Source organism: Diadema antillarum, unplaced genomic scaffold (genome assembly GCF_040938485.1).
Source record: "Diadema antillarum isolate AM-2024a unplaced genomic scaffold, OU_Dant_1.0 seq00000538_RagTag, whole genome shotgun sequence".
Taxonomy (NCBI): domain Eukaryota; kingdom Metazoa; phylum Echinodermata; class Echinoidea; order Diadematoida; family Diadematidae; genus Diadema; species Diadema antillarum.
Window position 1 is genome coordinate 561,395 of NW_027271486.1, and position 21,978 is coordinate 583,372.

Consider the following 21,978-nt stretch of genomic DNA (forward strand, 5'->3'; position numbering starts at 1 on the left):
TGGGGTGGGGGTCAATATTGTGATCAACAATTGAAAAACTAAATTAGTCGAATCTATAAACAATTGTATTGTGATTGTTGATTACATATCTTACCTCTCGTTACCTACAGCTATGTGACATTGTCGCGATATACATGATATCATTATGCCACCACTACATTAACTACCATTTATTTTGTTGTATAGCCGATCGAGCGCAGTCACCTTCATAGAGTCAGTGCACTGTGACAACACACACGCAGAACCATTAGATATTTACATTGCCCGTATATCTCACTTGTTCTTACTATTTGACTGAAAATTTTCAAAATACTCTATTCTTAAAAAGTGTGCACAAGGGAGGGAGAGGAGGGGACGGAATACGCCTTCAATATCCTCCCTCTCTGTCCTTCTCCATTGCCTGCATGCACACGCGGAAAAGCAGGTAGAGAGACAGCTTGAATTAACCACTCCCATTCTTCTATAATATTTGTTTTTCTTTGTTGTTGATTGAACTTTTTTTAATATTTCGTAAAAATATTATATACACCAGATTATTGAACTTTAGTTCCATTAAAATGAAAAAAAAAATAATCTTTCGTTTTGTGGTGGTTGGGCAGGAAAGCCCTAAAACATAGATTAGATTTGATTTGATTTCATTTCATTTCATTTCTACAATTTTACAAAGTAAACATAACGTAACACAATTTTCGAAAATTAATCATACATTGAACGAAGAATGACTATAAAATATGTAAAATCATATACAAATCATAAAATATGATACGTAAATTGTAGTCATACACTAACAATGGACAATCGTTCATTTTTCGATCATACCATAGGAACAAAATGCAAGAGACCGCCATCCTAGCAGAAGTTTGATTTTGATCAACCCCCCCCCCAAAAAAAAAAAAAAAAAAAAAATGTCTGGTTACTGATGGTTACAAATCATTTCATTACGGGTGGGGTGAATAAAAGATGCATCAGTGCGATGTTGAGTTAGGGTGTGTGTATAAGGTTACACTTTTGTTCTTTTAGAACGTTATTATCATTTTTGTTATTTTTTGTCCCCATTCGTCTTTGTTAGGCATTTGCCCCTAATTGAGAAGTTTTGAAGTTACTGTTAATTTCAGATCGATTTTATATAAAACAATAAGGAAAGTATTTTCCAACGTACGGATCTACATACCTGACAGTGAACAATTTTCCTCGCATGTCTGGTTTACGACTTCTTCACCTGGTATGTCACATTTGGTGTCCGCAATGTTTCCATCTAGCGAGAATATTTCAGGGTCTTGGCTTACACAAAAGCAGCTGCTGCAATCTCGTGAGAAGCCCGCGAAGTCTTGAGACTGAGTCCGACAATACGCAATGCACTCGTTGGCGTTGTTGACGTTCTTCAACGCAGCTTTCACTCGTCCTATCCACACTGCGTCCTGCTTGTAACATCCGGTGTAACTGCTCTCTATTCCACATTTTAAAAAAAAAACGGATTATGCGGGAGCAACATGCTTTCTGGTGTTCGCAGACAAAGGAAAGTCCAGTCGTCTTTTCATAAATCAGCTCACTTTAATATCATGCCTGCACTCTGCAGTATATGATATGACCAAACCAATCTCTTCGTTGCCTTTTTATTTCAAAGATTCATACCTCATAAACAAGTGCTATAAATTGAACAATGGCAAACGATTACCACTCCAATTTTCAGCTGAAGGTGTCCCCTCCCCTTATACTCTTTTTTAACTTAATCTCTCTTAGTTCGATATAACAGATTAATTTCTTATGTTGTAATTGATGTCATAGCCACAACTATTTTTTTTTGTATATCATGTTCTAGCTAGAGAGCGATCAGTTTTCGTCCTCATTAAATAAACTGAACATTTCTGGTCTTAGGAAAACTGCATAGTATTCTCAAATAATTAGAAGATGGGTTGAAAATATGATTCACCCGATCATCAATTATTGCTGCCATTATTTTTGCCAGTACAAGTAAAATTATTAGTTTTGTCGTCATAATTTTTAGGTATTTCCTATTGCACTGCGTAGTGAATCAGCAACCATACTTTCTTACTAATTAATCAGTTATTGAGGGAAAAAATGTGTAGAGTTTGTCTCCAAGAGTTAATGACACACAATATTTTTAAGATTATTTTTTCACACCATATCAACATAGCATTGAAATACAACGTTGTAACATGAAGGCGTGTTGTTTACAATTACATGGCAGCAATATCAAGAAGGACAAGAAGTTTATAGCCTTTTTTTACTGGTTGTTGTTGTTGCTGACATTCTCGTATCAACTACTTGTGATAAAATGAACGAGGACATTGTCAAGCAAAGTGTGAAATGTACAATGAAATTATACAGTTTTGAGAAATATTTCTTTGAAAATTTATAATTTGTAAATGGTATAATATGGTCTGCAGATTGTATACACACCCGGACATGCTATCCAGAGTGAACTGCCTTGGCACCTATGAGGTCTGTTGAGTTGGTTGAAAAGTCTGCAGTCTGTTTCACCTGTTCAGAAATGACGGAATTTTCTGAAAGCACTGTTTATCTCAAGTTCAATTATGAAGGTAGTATTTACACGATATACTGAAAGAAATTAGACTGAGGCGGAGGCAACAGAATAGTTATTATCTGAATAACATGATGTGTCTTATAATATGTAATGCAATTTCATACATAACCAATCTTCTGAATTATTTCCATTATATACACAAATCATATACACAAATTATATACACAAAATTCAGATGATAACTATTCTATCGGTAGATCCTGAGGAAGGCCTGATGACTGGCCGAAAGCTTGACTGAATAAAAGGGAGACTCAAGATCGAGAGCAACGTCCGCCTCAGTCTAATTTTTTTCAGTATAATATATGCAACCAACAATGAGGCACCGCGCACGTTTGGGAAGGGAACTATCTCTCGCACTATGATATATATGTGTCTGAATTTTGAACGATGTACAATTGAGCCAAAACAAGGCAAAATTTAAAAAGTAGGAAATTCTCCAAATTATTCATCTTACCTGAAAGAGTATAACTCAAGCTTTAATATGAACCCAATTATACTAGGATTTTCCCAGAGGAACAAGTTTTTATTCACCGCTGAAGTTTACCATGTCCAGAGCAGCGAACGCCCGTGAGGAATAGTACAGCACATACACTTGAATACCATTTAACATAGTTTGCAAAGATCTGATTCAATTCAAAATCCTAACGAAATATCTTAAGGGGCATGTGTACGTGCTTGCAGAATATTAAGCTTGTACTCTCAACCTGTGCGTAATGGTAGACAACTGATGATTTAACTAAATTCGTCGTTTCTGTTGAAATATTGCTCTTCCGCTAAAGACTTTCTCCACTTTACGCGCATTTTACAGAAACTCAATATTTTGACCTCTTATTTCACTATCCCATACCATACTTTAATCCTCACTCCCAAATAATAACATACTTTTTTAAGATGTATCTGATCTAGGCAGTCTCTATAACCCAACGAACATAGCATAGTTTTCATTACGGAGGTTCGCATGTATATAGCTCACGGATGTTCGGAACAAACAAGATGCAGCTCTCTTGAGTTGGAAACGCATTCTACTCACAACAAACAGCAATTACATGTCGAGAAAAAACTCCTCTACAAAATCCTGAATAGATATTACCAATATTCTCAATTATATAAGCTTGTTTATCTCCTCATACTGAGAAATCAAAGAAAACAATTTTTCCATCTCTCGTAAATGAACGTACAGACGTACGTGTAATCTCAGTGAAGTAGTCCATCCTTGAGAACGAATATATTTATCAAAATTTCGTTATCATGAAGTAAAGATTCAGGTCCTAAATTTGTTATCTAAAGTCTACGATGCAAAATTTGCTTATAACGAACATGGTCACAGCTAAAATTATGACAAAGAATTAAAGGGGATAGCTTGTAACTGATCAGTGGGAATCAGTGGGAATGCTGGAGGATGATTGTTCCAATCCTTGTCGGATTCATTTAAGAGTACTCTACTGTTGTGTGACAATTATTTGCTTCAGAATGGTCTCATATTCAAGTAATGTGCAGTTTAATGTTTCCAGGTTAGCGTGCCTGGTCAGTGACGGGGCATTAATCTGCACATTACTTGAAAATGAGACAGTTCTGAAGCAAATAATTTTCACACAACAATAGATATATAATGTACTCTTAAATGAATCCCACAAGGATTGGAACAATCATCCCTCAGCATTCCTACTGATTCTCACTGATCGGTTACTAGCCATCCCCTTTAACATAGAAACCCCTTTAACATAGAAAGACAACAGAAGTGTGCTCCGTTATAGAAATTCGAAGCTTAGCTGGAGAGGGCAAATGAATACGTTGGGAAGAAATCCCTCTATGTTTGCTCCTTGTGTTACACACTGTTACCGAGGAGAATTTGTATTATTATATTAGTCAGAAATGATAATAGGTTCGAAGTTTCGTCATAACAAGACACAATAAGTCCATATAACTTGGATGGATGTTTGTGACTTCGATATTATACAATATGGTTTGTTATAACAAACATTTTGTAGCGCGTCATTTCGGAGGCTCGTTATTCATACAGTTTGTCAATACGAAAATTGATATAGTTCGTATAATTATGAAGCTTTTTTCGGTAAATGATAGGAATCTCCGAAGGTTGATTGAAAGGTTTATTAATTGGAACATGAAAAATCATGTTCGCTTATCCAAATGTGGAGAAACATGTTAACAACTGAAACCCTCCAAATTTCAAAACCTCATAATAACCGTTTTCACCTAAACGAATATCAGGCCCTTTCCACTTTTAGAAGAACGGACCTAAAAATAATGATCCTTAATATTTATTTTTCGGACTAACAAACTTTCGGAATAAGAAAATCTTTAATAACAAACCTCCTTGATTAACTACAAACCTTTGGACTTTTTATTATTATTTTTTTTTCCGTCGAGATGTTTTCATTGCAACTGATTGACAATCAGTTGCAAACCTTTGGACATCGGAGTAACGAATCTTAGGAAGAGCGAACGTATCAAAGTCGTGCAACCTTAAACCTATTCTTAATCATTACTTTTTTTAACATGTGTTTTCAAAGTAAGCGCAAAAGCACAAACAAATTGACGATCCCTCTGTCTCTTGAATGTAAAATGAAAAAAAAATCTTGGAAAGAATTACAAAAGAACATTGCTTTTCATTGATGAGTATAAAACAACACTATGTGATGATAAGCGGAGGATTCGTTTGTTTTCATCAGACAATAATTGTATACTGCATTATTTTTGTTCGCTTGTGACGGCATCTCGATTACTAAAAAACATAAACAAACAAACAAAAACTTCTCCAGAGGAATTTGGTACAACGGGAGTGCACTGGCAATTCTTTTCTCTGTGTGTTGGAGCTCGATCCCTTCTCTGTTTTTCAGTCAAATTCATTCAACTGCTTCCACGTCCTTTTGAAACTTTTCCATTTTTTATTCAACACATGCCCATTACAGACTTCTTCCGTCATTATCCTGCATGTGATTACGTAGCACTTTTGGGATGGTTTTGGTATGTTTTGTTTTGCTTCTGTTTTCTGTTTGGTCGCAGCATGTCCAGGCTATTGAGGGAATGAGAGAAAAATCGTCATGAAGAGAAAAATAAGAATGAATTACTGGTAAGGCATTTAATATCATGACAATTACAGCGAACGTCCGTTATGGAGACAAAAACTGGATGTGTTCTGTTTGAGACGGCAGCTACCATACTCAAAAGATAAACACTTGGCGCACCTGTCACTAAAAAGTGGCACTGATCCTCTTTCTCCTACTATGTAATCCATTGACTTATTCTACCAACGAACATCCGTGACCAAAACGTTTTCCTTTTGTTATTACAAGTAAATTGAGTGCTGAACATTATTCACTTTTGGGTGTGAGCGGCTCGGTGATTTGGTAATATTTTCAACTAACATTAACTTCATGTGCAGTGATATATTTGTAATTATCAGAAATGTCCTTTCTCGGACAGAACGTCCGTGAGCGAAACTTTCAGAACCTGTAACAGTACAAATTATCTCCAGATCCTCATTAGAAAGAAATCTGAATGTACAGAAATTACAGATTACGCAAAATTCCATTTCCCTATAACTTTGTTTTCAGTGTATAGCTGTTTTTGACTAATTAGAGGGAAAACAAACGTAAAATTGTGAGTAAATTTTCAACTGTTTCTCCATCATGATCACATAACGCCTTAAAAATTCTGAAACTACTGCTCTAAACTCATTGTTTACTTTGTAAAACTTAATTTGTGGCTATTGGAGCTGAAAGTTTTAAAGAATACAGGACAATTTCGGGACAAGTTATCCCTATCGAAGGGATCGCATACGTCACGGACGTTCGCTGGAATTGTCACGGACGTTCGTTCTACTGATAGGGTCATGTTCCAGGACGGATAACTAATCGGCAGAGAGTACCTAGCCTTCCTAACTCTCTCAAAAATTTGAAAAGGTATTGTCAATGCAAATTATAAGAAATTTGACATCCTTACAACATATGTATTGCTCAGAGGGGGATCAGGAGCTGAATTTTCAGAGAAAATTTTAATTATTTCCTTGGTTTTCGGTGAATTGCATGGTCCAAAAACTGTGGACAAGCCTCAGTCCGCTCCAAAAATAACATGCAGCTCCTCGGCTAGAGAGCCAAAGGTAAAATGCACCTTCGTCATCAAAACAAGATGGTGTCCCACTCGAAAACGTTTTAATCATCACGGACGTTCCTTTTTTCTCGGAGATTCGTCTAAAAATATAATTCGGTTCCTATTTGACAATGGATGGACAGAAACTCAGAACAGACATATTATCGTGTGGCTAGATCTTAGTTGATTACGACTCAGAACAATATCACCAATAACGTTTAATGGGATACGATCTTTATTAGAAAATAGCGGAAGCACGTCCGTGACGAAAACTGAGTATAATTTTGAATAAAAGGATATTACGTCCCATGTACAGCCAACAGACGTACAATTTTTGCATGATATGTTCATTAGGTGGAGCACCGAATTTTCGTATACGTTACAGTTGGGACAACAAAGTAGAATTTGCAGCAGCGATAGAAATAAAAGCACCACGGACGTTCGTCTGTTTAGGACTTTGATATTTCAATTGTTCTCTGTGGTTTTATACGTGCTCATAAAGTTCTTATAATTTTGTGGTTAATACACATGATATGTCAGATCCAGAACATGGTCAGATATGCCACGTACGCTTAAAAATGCACATCATTAGTTTGAAGAACATAGATTATTGTGAAAATAGCGTTTTTACCGTATTTTTACGCTTTAAGTCCTTGTCAAATGAAAAATATTAGGCAAAAGTCAACCAAACCATATATTTCCTGAAAGGAAATTTACCAATCTTTGAGATGACATGAAAAAAAAAATCTGGTTTCTTAGATCACCCTGGCGTGTTCTAAGGGAAAGAATGTCATAAGGTGCGAAGATTGGCCATTGTACATCGTTCAAAATTCTCACCCATATATATACATACATATATATATATATATATATATATATATATATATATATATATAGTATTTACAGATATGCAGTAATAAGGATATATCTATTAAAATTGAAAAGGATGTACAATTATCATATCTCTCAAAACGATTTAGGTTAAGCGTACGTTATTTACTTATGCGCTCTCCCTCCCTCCCCCCTCCCCCCCCCCTCTCTATCTACCCCTCTCTCTCACTCACTCTTGAAACCTGCTGTCGTCATTCTAGGTGTACTGGCCATCACGGAACTATCTGACAACGGGCCTGATAGGCCTGAAAACTCCTTAGAGGTGGTTTAAGCAGGACAGCGATGTCCATTGGTGTCACTTCTACTCCGTTGTCGTTTGAAGCAAAGTGAATACACAACCTGTCATGGTCATGGGGATGAGTCTGATATCCCTGCATCCACTGTGCTATAATTATATTTTAACAAATAAAGACAGAATAAACTGACCAGAAAGAATATAAATTATTAGTGGAAAAGTGAGCAAAGAAAATGGGATTCCATCGGGATTCGAACCCGAGACCTCCGGATTGCTAGACCGGTGCTCTACCGACTGAGCTATAGAAAGCCCTAGTGCAGTGTTCGTCCCAGAAACCCTTAATTCTCAATGCTCGGGTGGTCAGAAGCTATAGCAGTGTGTTTGTGTGTGACACACACGCACACACTTGAACCTGGCATAAACCCGAAGGATAATTCAACTTGGGGATAAATGCGAGGGATCACCGAAGTGATGCAGCTTTTTGAGTTTGTAACAAATAAAGACAGAATAAACTGACCAGAAAGAATATAAATTATTAGTGGAAAAGTGAGCAAAGAAAATGGGATTCCATCGGGATTCGAACCCGAGACCTCCGGATTGCTAGACCGGTGCTCTACCGACTGAGCTATAGAAAGCCCTAGTGCAGTGTTCGTCCCAGAAACCCTTAATTCTCAATGCTCGGGTGGTCAGAAGCTATAGCAGTGTGTTTGTGTGTGACACACACGCACACACTTGAACCTGGCATAGACCCGAAGGATAATTCAACTTGGGGATAAATGCGAGGGATCACCGAAGTGATGCAGCTTTTTGAGTTTGTAACAAATAAAGACAGAATAAACTGACCAGAAAGAATATAAATTATTAGTGGAAAAGTGAGCAAAGAAAATGGGATTCCATCGGGATTCGAACCCGAGGATAATTCAACTTGGGGATAAATGCGAGGGAGCACCGGTCTAGCAATCCGGAGGTCTCGGGTTCGAATCCCGATGGAATCCCATTTTCTTTGCTCACTTTTCCACTAATAATTTATATTCTTTCTGGTCAGTTTATTCTGTCTTTATTTGTTACAAACTCAAAAAGCTGCATCACTTCGGTGATCCCTCGCATTTATCCCCAAGTTGAATTATCCTTCGGGTTTATGCCAGGTTCAAGTGTGTGCGTGTGTGTCACACACAAACACACTGCTATAGCTTCTGACCACCCGAGCATTGAGAATTAAGGGTTTCTGGGACGAACACTGCACTAGGGCTTTCTATAGCTCAGTCGGTAGAGCACCGGTCTAGCAATCCGGAGGTCTCGGGTTCGAATTCCGATGGAATCCCATTTTCTTTGCTCACTTTTCCACTAATAATTTATATTCTTTCTGGTCAGTTTATTCTGTCTTTATTTGTTACAAACTCAAAAAGCTGCATCACTTCGGTGATCCCTCGCATTTATCCCCAAGTTGAATTATCCTTCGGGTTTATGCAGGGTTCAAGTGTGTGCGTGTGTGTCACACACAAACACACTGCTATAGCTTCTGACCACCCGAGCATTGAGAATTAAGGGTTTCTGGGACGAACACTGCACTAGGGCTTTCTATAGCTCAGTCGGTAGAGCACCGGTCTAGCAATCCGGAGGTCTCGGGTTCGAATCCCGATGGAATCCCATTTTCTTTGCTCACTTTTCCACTAATAATTATATTTTGTAACATGGATGACATCCGTAAATATACATTGAACGTATATGAGGGGACAATACCTCCTATGCACGAAAGATAACCGAAGTTATGTATGGATCCTAGTTGATCTCGCATCGTGCCTGCTTGACCCATCTCTTTAAAGTCAGGCTCTCCGCAGCTGACCACGCCTACTTTGTAGTCGAGGGGTAATCCGAACTTAAGTGTGTTCCAGGTCCCATTCTTGGCAACTTTGATGAAGACTTTGTCATACTTGCCAGCTGTTGTCAGTTCAGTATTTTGATACCAATGAAGAAGCATGAAAAACAATAAACACACATAAATATAAATATCACCACTGATTTTAATAGCGAGGTATGACAAACGATGTAAACTCTTTATCAGAATGTAGGAAAGAGTTTGTAGGATTTTTGGATTCAAGAATGTAATGATGACATCGGAATGAAATAAATCATCGATCATCAATTCATCAATCATTTATGTGTCAATGAGTAAAATATGCGAAATTTCACAAATAAAACGTACGCACACACACTCTTTTTCTAATAATTGTCTGTGTCCGAATTTCGTTCGATATCATCATCGTATTCACAATGAAACAATACAAACAAACGATGATCTTATACAAACTCATACTGTTAACGATCACAAGCAAACACACACACAAACACACACACACACACACACACACACACAAGCACACACTCTCAACAGTGCAGGAAATGATATAAATTATATGGCTACAATTTTTTGTAAAAACGCGCTATTTCATTTCGACACAGTTTTTCATTGTACATTCTGTATATATATGTATATATATATATATATATATATATATATATATATATATAGATGTAGCAGGACCAAAATTGACCATCTATTACTCCTTTTTCCCCAACTTAGAAAGGTTATCGGGCTTCTATATTTGAAGTGTGAATGTTCCCATGTTTTACAGTGCACCCAAATTACATAGGGTAGAGGTTATTATGATGGATGCAGCAAAAGTTATAGTGTACGTGTGAACAGGGTTAGCTAATTTTCGACAAGGAGTCACCTTTCCTTGCCAACCAATGTTTACAGTAGGCCTATACGCCCGGTATAATGTTTTCAGGTTGTTCCCCTTCCTCGAGCGGTAGGTGGTCCCTTGTTGTTGCTTCACGTGTTGGGGAATGGACGTATTTACGGCTGAATTAAGTTCCGGACGTGGACAATGCTCAGCTGCTAGAGTCAATGCAGATTGAAAGACAGTTTTGTGCAAGCTTTATTCTTCTTCATAAAACAATGGGAATGCAGAGAAAGTGTTGTGTAAGCTCAATTTTGAAGAGTCAGGACTTTTTGGACAAAGGGTGCGTGACATTACATGTCCATCATGATAAACTGACCAATGGAGATTTGATATTCTAATCGAGCACTCTAGGACCATTCCCCCAAAAGAATATTTAGGAGAATTTAGGGAACCAGTAATAAGTCAGGACTAGTTAGTTCATTTGCATATACCCAGTTAAGGCGGAGTAATTATGACTGCATAATGAAGTATAAATCCCCCATGTTTGCCCCCCTTCCGACTCACTCTCGGCTACCCTCATCCTCACTCTCGCCTAATCTCATCCCCCTCTCGGCCGCCCCATTTCCTGTCCTCTTCACCTACTTTATCGCCAGTAATATGTACTAACCCCTTAGCGAGAAGTACGTCAAAGTTTTTGGACTCCAGCTGAAATAAAGTAACGCCCTGTGAAAGCGGAAAGTTTTGGAATTGATCTTCGCCGATTGAGTCACCAATATTTAGGAGAAAGGAACTTTTCCTTCCGATCGAGTCACCAATAAAACAGAGGGAACTTTTCACGTCTCGCCGAGCCGAGGAAACGGGACTTGAATTTGCACAAGTGCAATTCTAAATGTATACGTCTCCGTCCTACAAGTAATTTGTTCCAGAAATTAATTTGATCCTGATTTGTTCCCGTAGGCAGGGCTCGACACTAACGGTGGTCCGGTGGCCGGTGGTCCGGTGGCCCGGGGCCACCAAAAATGAAAGTCGGGCCACCAAATTTAAAAAAAGGGCAAATTTGGTGGCCCGCCTCGGGCCACCAAAATTTTTTGAAAAGTATGTCAATAAATTCGTAACTTTTTGCGCCAGAAATTAGCAGTTAAATTTGTTTAAAGGATGGATGAAAAGGACTGAATGAGTGCCTGAGAGTGAGTGTTGCAAGTTTGTTGAAGTTTATTTATGAGTAGATTATGTCCAACTTCTAATTCTTACTATCATAAAACTCAAATATTTGACTCATTAAAAAAAAAGGACTTTTAATGTTTTTTATTGTATTTTCGGGACACCAAATTTTTCTCGCGGGCCACCAAAAATTTGAAATTGAGGATTTTGGTGGCCCCATCGGGCCATCAAACAAAAAAAGTTAGCGTCGAGCCATGCCGTACGTCTTCCCGATTTGTTCCCGATGTGTTCCTGAATTGTTCCTGAGTTGTTCCTTAATTGTTCCTGTCCTGAATGCCCCGGAGGAGCCAGAATAGCGAATCGACCCAACTGAATTAAGTGCAACCAAGTTCAAGACTGCAGCGCATCTCGCGAATTATTTCATTTACTGTTTTTTTTTTTCCACGTGGACTCTCGCGTTACATGTGAGTACTCAATCCACCCCTTTTAACCCATTTCATTTATACTAATTGCCCTCCCATTCCCTATCCTGCTTTTCCCCCTATATATATATATATTACCAGTGAAGACAATTGTGACTTCTCTGCATGTATAACTAGTCAATTTGTTATGTACGAGTGTGGAACATGAGAATTCAAATGTGAATGTTAGATATGTTTTAACATTTTGATTATATTCCACAGTTTGGGAATATAATAAATAAAGTGACACATGCCTTATAGAGCAAGTTTCCAAGTCCTTTATTTCGCTATGTAACAATTCTTTCTTTAATTTGGTGGTTTATGCAAACTTTCTAACCCCGGAGAGCGGTGATGTATTAACGGACCCATTGCCCATCCCGGGACACAATTTCCTCCACTCCTTAGGGAAGGACAATCGGCGTTGTGTTAGATATACATAAATATAATCATACTTTTATGCCGTTTTTCAACTATGATTAGAACGGACTTGCTCAGCTTGGGAATATTCCACTGAAGTGAAAAGGATGCTTCCTACAACATCTATCTCCAAGGCCAAAAATGTCGAAAGTGAAATTGTGTATGATTTCTGCTACCATGATTATAAACAATGTGAAGTTAAAAACGACACAAAGTTGTGTCAGTGGTCAGTCTACATGAGACAAAGAAATAATGCCGTGTTCACTGCGACTGCCATCGTCTCCGCTGGCAACATGAGTTTCAAAGGCATGTAAAGCATCTGACTGATTAATATCAAGACTTTTTTTTTTCGATCATAATCATAAAATTATAATCTGTAAAGCGTGGCTCAGCATCAAACATGGACAAATGGAAAGACTGTTTAACACCAGAAATAAGCGTTCGGGAGTAAACGTGCTATGACTTTGTTGCCTTGAGTTTGATTGAAAACATGAGAATATGTGATCCCTCATCAGCCCCCCCCCCCCAAAAAAAAGAAAAAAATGTAGCCCGACTTGGATTTTGAGGTAAGGCCAGATTCTGAAAAAAAAAGCAAACTCTAAGCTTCAAAATGACATGATATATGATTCAATTCATATTTTCCTAGCCCATGTAAACAATCGAAAGGAAGTAACTGGGGGAAAAAATGCCACGAGTAAAGAGGTTTTGATGTTTAGGGTTTATTCAAGTGAGCTCAACCAAGCTATTCTCTGTACACTGAATAGAACAAAGAACAAGTTATAAAACTCCATACCACCACTATGGAGGGGTTATCAATCTAAACTGGAAACTTTGCACGAACATTGAGTACATTCTTTTCATGACTGATACTATACTTTTCCATAGGCAATAGAAGCATCCGTTAAAAAATTGTTAGACTTGAATCAAAAATATTGTTTAAAGGGTCTGTTGAAGTGATCTCATCCAAGCCGCTCTCATTGCAATGAATGTAGCAAAGGAGAGAATGTAAAAGTCCATAGCAACCACTATGAAGGGATTATCAATCTACAGTGACACTTTGCACGCATATTAAGTACATTCTATTTATTTCTGACACCAACTTTTTAGGCAATAGCAGCATCCTTTTGAATGTTTTTAGAGAATAATGAAAATAAAACGGTTTTCTCGTGCTCCAAACCCATAACCCTGAGAGAGTATCCATCAGACCGAACGAAAAAAAAAAAAACCTGCAAAAAGATAATTTCCTATTCATTTCAACATCCCAAATATAAGAAATATATTGGAAAAGAATAATTCTTTTAGAAAGTACTTAAATTTGACTTGGTCGATGTATTTCAAAAATAATGTTTTTCATTCTTATCGGAAGATCAGATCGTATGAGTTTATTTCTTGTTTTCTCGGACGGACACATTTCCCAAAAAAATCTCTTTTCGCTTTTCTCTTTCAGACAGCCGGGAGATTAATGAATAAGAGTCGAAGAACAAGAATGCATAAATAAGGGACCAATGTCAAGGATTCCACGGTTATATTGGAAACAAAAAGAGTTCGTGAGAATGGGAAGATGTAATAACAGAAACAGATGAATTCCAAAAAGGCGTAGCGAGCTCTCGAAGGTGCTCGAATGACAAGTATGAACTGCTGACATTAAGAAAATGGCATATGAGATGTGAATTACAATTGAATGAGAACTTTTCATTTATATATGTAAGTCACTTGTTCAGGTAAGGGCGTACACGGAGCAGAAAACAAAAAGCGTATGGGATTTCTTGAGAACAAAAAAAAACACAATTACTAAAGTCGTCATACGCATTGACAGGAATGAACAGGTTCATGGATTGCTATTGCAGGATTCCATATCCATGGAGAGATGTGTTTGAAGATCTACAGTTTACACATTTTGTGGTAAGGTGTCTATAAACCTTGCGAAAAGAGATTTTGAATTACGTAGGTGTAATGTGGATTTCTTGAAGAGAAGGACGATAAAATAAAAGATTATGACAAATGAGAGGCATGCACAGTTAAAGCCGCCTTCACACACATTGAAGGAGTCAGCGGATTTTGCGTGATCATGTTAAACTTGAGTTTATTTGTTTCTGTCAGTCTCTGTTAAAAGCATAATTTACCATTTGCAGATGAAACAAAAACCCAGCATTAGTGCTTCAAAATAGGTCTAAAATGTGAGTTAGGGATAGAAACAACCAATGTAAAAAATTGAACCAGTATTGATGTTACTGTAAGTATTGTCAAATAAACAAAATGCGAACAATAGTTATAATAAAATGTTTCCATATTAACCCGTCTACAGTTATGATTTTATGAGAAAAGTGTTGATATCTCCTTATATTTCAAGCTTATTGCAAAAATGTTATATCATATGGTAGGATTTTTGTGATACAACTGACCTACACAATATTCATCAAAAGTGATATCTTCAACATTTTTAAAATCACTGCTCCCAAAGGTAAACAGGACCTTTAACACATGCTGCACAGGATAAATTATTGCGACGTTGAAGAAATAAATGAATGAATAGACAAATAAAATCAACAGTTACTGAAACGTGATTCCGGACAACCAGGTGTGCTAACCTATAGAGTTGCCCTGTGGAATTAATAACACTCGAGTTTCTCTTCCAATCGGGTACCATTCATACACACTATAGGGCTTTTTGCAAGTACTATCGCGATGTTTGAAATAAAAATCAAGAGGGATTGCTTTTTGCATCACATTGCGGTTCGCAGTAATTTAAAGTTTTTCTGTTGATACACAAAGGACCCAAGGACATGAAGCTTTCAGTAATGTTACAGCCATGTCCACTGTGTTTATTTTTAATGTTCATCCTGTAAATGTTGTAAATGTTTAAAGTTCAAGTTCGTGAATTTTCACAGAAATATTGTAAGAAAAAGGCACTTGGAAAGAAAGACTCCAAATTGTCACTAGAAGCAAAACTAGCTCAACTTGGTAAATTTATTGATGTGAATGAGTGTAATGAAGAGGTATTAAGTTCTTATTCTGATGTAAAAGAGAAGTTGGAGAAGATTTATAATTACGAAGCCAAGGGAGCTGGTATACGAGCTCGAACAAGGTGGATTGAGAAAGGAGAAAAAAGCACGAAGTACTTTTTGAACTTAGAAAAGATGAATGCAAAGAAAAAAGAAATTACACATTTGAAATGTGATAAGGATAATCGTATTATTGAAGGAAATGAAAAGATACTGAAAGAGATTGTTGATTTTTATTCAAAATTATACAAAAAAGATACACAAACCAGAAAAAGTATGGAAAGTTATACCTGTTCACAAAATATCAAACGTCTCTCTGATGAAAATAAGGTAATGTGTGAAGGGTTACTCACACAAGAAGAGTGTAAAAAAGCTCCTTGCAATGCAAAAAGATAAGGCACCCGGTTTAGATGGAATTTCTGCAGAGTTCTATCAGGTGTTCTGGCCGACAATACAAGCGTTACTCGTAGAAGCCTTGAATGAAAATTATTTATCTGGAATGATGTCAAATACCCAAAGAAAAGGTCTCATCACATTGTTATTTTAAAAAGGTGACAGTCAACAGCTGAAAAACTGGAGACCTATCACTTTACTCAACTGTGACTATAAGATAATAGCAGCAGTTTTGGCCGTAAGGGTACAAAAGGTCATTGGCGGTATTGTGAATGACACTCAGACAGGATACATAAAGGGCCGCTTAGCTGCCTGCAATGTAAGGTTAACGAAAGATATTATTGAATATGTTATGAAAAGCGGTAAAACCGGAGCAATAATGCTAGCAGACTTTGCTAAGGCATTTGATGTTTTGGATATAGAATTTTTTGAGTTTGTGTTTAGAGAGATTAAATTTTGGCGAATCATTTCGAAAATGGATTCGTACTCTTTACACGCACATATCGAGCTCTGTATTGATGAATGGTTGGATATTGGAAAGTTTTAATGTTGAAAGAGGAGTCCGACAAGGATGTCCACTGTCATCACTATTATTCATTTTAGCAGCTGAATTCATGGCCAACAGCATCAGAGAAAACAGAAGTATTCGGCCAATGGAATTCGCAGGCTATGATTTTCAACTTAAACTGTTACAATATGCTGATGATACTTTGTTTTTTTTTTGTTCAAGATGAAAAATCGTTAGAGGGAATTTTAAAAGAGTTATATTCTTTTGGAGATGTAGCAGGTCGAAAGATTAACAAAGATAAAATATTTATGATTTGGATGGGAAAACAGAGTGAACGTTGGAACTTAGATAAGTTTTATTTGAAGTGGTCGAGTAAACCAGTTAGATATTTGGGACATTATATTCACCCCAATAATAATGCAGCTTTGGAGTTAGATTGGGAGCAAAAATTATTCAAGTTGCAAAAAATTTTTAACAGTTGGACAAAGAGAAGTTTAACCATCTTTCAATAGTTCAATAGTTCAATAGTTCAATAGTTTATTTATTTCCATCATCACAAAGAAAAGAAAAGAAAAAGTTGACATAATCCAAAGTGATACAATTTTTTTTTCATTTCTCTTACACTCGTCCGATAAAGGATTTTTTTCAATACAATATAAATTATACACGACGAGTTGGACGAGTTATTGTTTTAAAAAGCTTAGCCCTTAGTCAAGTTATTCATTTGATAATGGTAGATTAAATACCGTATAAATTTTTGAAGATTTTGGAAAATATGGTATTTAAGTTTATATGGAAAAGAAAAAAAGAAAAAATAAAGCGAAGTATTATTACAGAAGATTTGAGCAAAGGTGGAATAAAGATGATGGATATACAAAAACAATTGCTAAGTTTTCGGTTAAAATGGCTGGGTCGTTTTCTCAATGACTCAAGAGATATGTGGAAAATAATGTGCTCCTATTGGTTTGATTCGCTAGGAGGTAATATTTTGCTGCTGAATTGTAACTACAACACGGGTAATATTAATGATATTGATAAGAAAGTTTTATAAAGAAATTGTACAAGCATGGGAACAAATACGACATTGTACTACAGTGAAAGATATCAACAGTGCAAACAATGGGTCAACTGATGTTTTAAATCAGATTGTTTGGTATAACAAACTTATATTGTTTGACAAGCATTCGCTGTTTTATAAAGATTGGTATGAAAGTGGCATACTCTATTTTGGAGATTTAGTAACAATAAATGGTTTCCGGTCTTTTGAATACATTATGTCAGAAATTAATTTTAAAAGAAGAAAATGTACTGCAATTTTTGATTATGCGATATTACAAAAAGCAATACCATTAGTATGGTATAACATGATACATAAGGAAATGTTTGATAGTTATATCAGAAAGGAAACAGTATTGTGTATACCAAGTGTATGTGTTTCAAAAAAAGTAGTTTTCATTATGGATCTAAGCAGCAAGGCATTGTATAATTTGATACCTTCAAAAAACTTGTTAACCAATACATGTTCCTTATATTGGGAGAACAAGTTTCATTTCCAAGCTGATTGGGTCAGTGTATTCAGATATAATTTAGAATATATAAAAGAAAACAAATTACGAGAATTTAATTTGAAATTGTTGTATAATTTATTGCCAGTGAGAAGTAATCTATTCGAATGGGGTTTAAGTCATGATGATTTGTGCCCGAACTGCAACGTAAAAGAAGACATTGTTCATGCTTTCATTGAATGCGAACTTAATGAAAATTTTCTTTTATACGTAAGGAGTTTGTTACAAGATGTATACCATACAACAGTAACAAATATCAACGTTTCACATTTGCTGAAAATACAGTGTAAGAGTCAGTATAGTTTGTCTTTGACAATAACATTTTGGAGTATTTATAAGCTTATTTTGAAACGGAATGAAACCAGTAATGATAAAAGAAGTTGTTTTTTAAAGCATGTGTTTATGAGAGAAATTAGAACGAGAATAGAAATACAATGTTGTATGAAACGTAGAAGAACACTACGGAGAAATGAACAATTGTTACCAAACGAATTGTTGAACCTTTAATGCACGATTGTGCTTGCATCACTTTTATGTGACATCGTTATGATGATATTATTTTGATTGTGTATTTTGAATGGAATCCTGAATAAATCCTCAGATGAGGCAAAAGAAAAAAAAATCTTGTAAATGTAAAAGAATAAAATACTGCATGATATGAAATCCTTTGAAAGGAGCATGGTTAAGATCTAGACTTTCTTTATTTTGTTATTACACACTGTATTTTTATAGAAACTTGAGGAAAATATGCCATCTCTCACAACTCTTTAAAGAAGACATTATTGCATAATGTGGATATCCTTTTTTTTTCTTCGAGACTTCCTTTGTTTCGAAAAAAAAAATATCGAGACAAGGCGAAATATCAAAAGGTCCGTGAACAAAATGATTCGTCAATATCGTTGTATTCGAAATTAAAATGATAGATCTATAATTGTCCCTTGCCATCAGCGTTGTAGTATAAAATGAAGCTGTGAACATAAAGAATTAGGCCTACCTAATGAGTACAAACTGATGCAAATTTTTAGTAAAGAGGTGGTGGTTTTGCATGGTTTTTACCCACTTGAACAGGCACACATTAGTACTATACGTCGAGTTTATCATTTTATGATGTTCAAAATGGATTTTATCGGTGTCTCATTTCAGACAGAAATTTCCTGTACAGTCTTGAAAGTAATATCTAAACTCCGTAATACTTTGCATTGCTATTATTGTTTTCATTCAAGAGAGAATTCACGGGCTTATTATCATGCTACAGCATCAAGTTGAGGAAATGGCATCTTACCGTCCGCCGTTAAGCATACTGCAGCTGCACACACTAGCACCAGTACCAACATCATTTGGACGTCGTGGAGCAAAAAGTAGCTAACGTCGGATTTGTTGGTCATATTCATTCTCATTATGATTGAAATCGAAGACAAGTTCCTCATCGAGTATTATCCGCAGTCATCTGTATTTCCCTCTGAAACTGAGACTCGTTACTATGTACTAGTTTACCAAGCATTACTATGGAGACGTTGCACTGAAGCATTCTCTAAACTCTGCCTAAACTAAAATGATTAAGTGCACGATACCGGGAACATGTACCATACACGTTATAATAGTGATTATGAATCAATCACGCAATTTTATGATAACTATCGATGGGCTTATACTCTTTAAAGTGTCAATTCCAACGTGTATCCATCTTTGTCGTTAATCATGTTTCAAAAGTGGGTCCTCCCCCCCCCCCCATCTCCATACTCCCATTCATCAATGACTACTTCTACAATTCCCATCTGAAGTATAATGTACATTTATTTTTTGATTATCCATAATGTTGTTGTTGTTGTTGTTGTTTACTGTCATGTATACATTATGTCACTGATTATGTTGGGATGGCGACTAATAAAATTGAACTTGAATTTGAACTGTCGCACTCAACATAATCCTTTTTTTTACAAGGGAAGTGGCACTAGAAACAAAAAGATGAAAAATTGAAGTATGAGCGTTATATGGCCTTTGTTTTTGTGCTGAAGACCCTCTTGTTTTCTTTTTTTCTTGCTTGTTAGCTGATGAAACCCGGAAGTGACACCAAAAGTATAAATGCCCCCCCCCCCCCCCCACACACACACACATTTTGAAAACGTGGTGCCGACCATGAACATTACAAAAACAGCATGTTGGACCGCTTTTGTTTACACTCACCATCATACACAGTATATCCGGTAGAGCATTTATTTGCAGAACCCTGCTTTATTCATTACTATGACAAGATAATCGTATCAGTAATTGTATACCTTATGTCCAGTGCCAGTGTTACACAGAGACGTGAGCTGCAATTTTAGCAATTGTAGAGGGCGCAATGGCAATTACCCTCCTGATTGGGAATAATCTGACTGTGTGTATAATCCATAGGCCCTCCTAACTCATCATAATACCGTGTTGAAAAGGAAATGAAATACTGTAATAGGCGCACATTTCTGTGGCTAGGCTATTGCGAAAGCAGAAGAAAAAATTGAAGCAGGGTCTGTCTATCTTCAAGAGATTCAGATTGCGCGTCATCTGTTCAAATTGCGCGTCATCTGAATCCCTTGAAGTCGCTTGTTATTGTCACGACATCTCTCCTTGTTTTGTGTTGAAAACACACAGACAGCATGTACATGCATTTTCATATCGCATACTTTAATGGATAGATATGCACTCCATCATTCCTACGATAATTTGAGAGCGTGGAACCCTTCGATCTTGAAATGATTCATAATCCATTCATAAACGTTTCTCAAAGAGAACTCAATAACGTCAGTAATATCGTAATGTAGCCATGTTATCATATCCTACATCAGTGAGTATTAATCGGGTCAGTCTCTAGCCAAGAACAGATGACGGGAATATGTAATGTACGAAACGTAAAAAACGTTTCATGTTTACAGATGTAGTGGAAGTTACGCATTTTTATTCATTCATATGCTCTACAAAAAGGATAGAAAATGATACACTTGTTACAAAAACTAAAACGCATGCGACTAATTTGCACGAGCGATCAGGAGTGTTACAATTTAATGCCTGATATAGTACAAAAACAGTAATGAACAAAATGTAACGCGTGAATATCGAAATCAAAGTGTGTGGTGTGAATCAAAAACCATCCACACACACAGTCACACCCACGAAGCATTGCACATATGCAAGACTTATTATACCAGTAATGTATGATTTCAAGTGTATATAATTGTCGAAATATGACAGTTTTATGATCATACATCACAGTCACAAGGGGAAATATGAAAGTGCAGCCACCATGTTACATGTTACAACTGACTCAACCTATATGTGTTTGAGATGTTTCTTTCTCTCGTGGTTGAGATTGAGACATCACGATCTCAAGCACGCGTAAAGCATACATCTCAAACATTATACATTTAATTGTAGGTGACTCATCACATTTAAATCTTGGCGTGAATCAATTTCTGCTACAGCTACAGCTACAGTGCATTAGAAAGTCTAAAAGCTATAGCCTTTGCTAAAGTAAAGGCCTGCTGTATCGCAAATGCTACAGTCAATTCGAATGATTAATGTTCTTTGAAAAAATACGGGGTACATGATGTATTTATGTTTCCGAAATGTTACTGTAAATCAACCTTTCAAATATAGGTACGTAAAGGGGGTGTATCTTGTGACAGTCAAATGTTTGCCAACTTAGCGAATTGTAGGTTTCGTCAGAAATTTTGAAAATGTTCTAAAATTATCTAAAATTTGCCAAAGATTTGCCAAGTTCGCAAATATTAGCTGCTCAGTTAAAAAAAAACCCTCTTTAACGGTTAAGTTTCTTGTGATTATGAGGGAAATTGAATAACATAATTATCAAAATTAATTATGTAACTATCAAAAGTACAACTGTAATGTGAAAACGTGAGATAGAACAAACCATATGCTTACAACGTATATACATGTAGACATTATTATTCGCAATTCAAATGGGCGCACTGGAGGCTCTCTGAGGACGCAA

At 36.4% G+C, this 21,978-nt stretch overlaps 1 long non-coding RNA gene across 1 annotated transcript; it reads right to left on the reverse strand.

The window, feature by feature from the left end:
* Positions 1 to 5,276: 5,276 nt before the first annotated feature.
* LOC139734648 (uncharacterized) lies at positions 5,277 to 19,351 on the reverse strand. The gene is made up of 3 exons (XR_011711168.1): positions 19,276 to 19,351; positions 9,543 to 9,740; positions 5,277 to 5,600 (listed from the first exon to the last, which is right to left on the reverse strand). It is a non-coding gene; the product is annotated as an uncharacterized lncRNA (long non-coding RNA).
* Between the last annotated feature and the right edge of the window lie 2,627 nt (positions 19,352 to 21,978).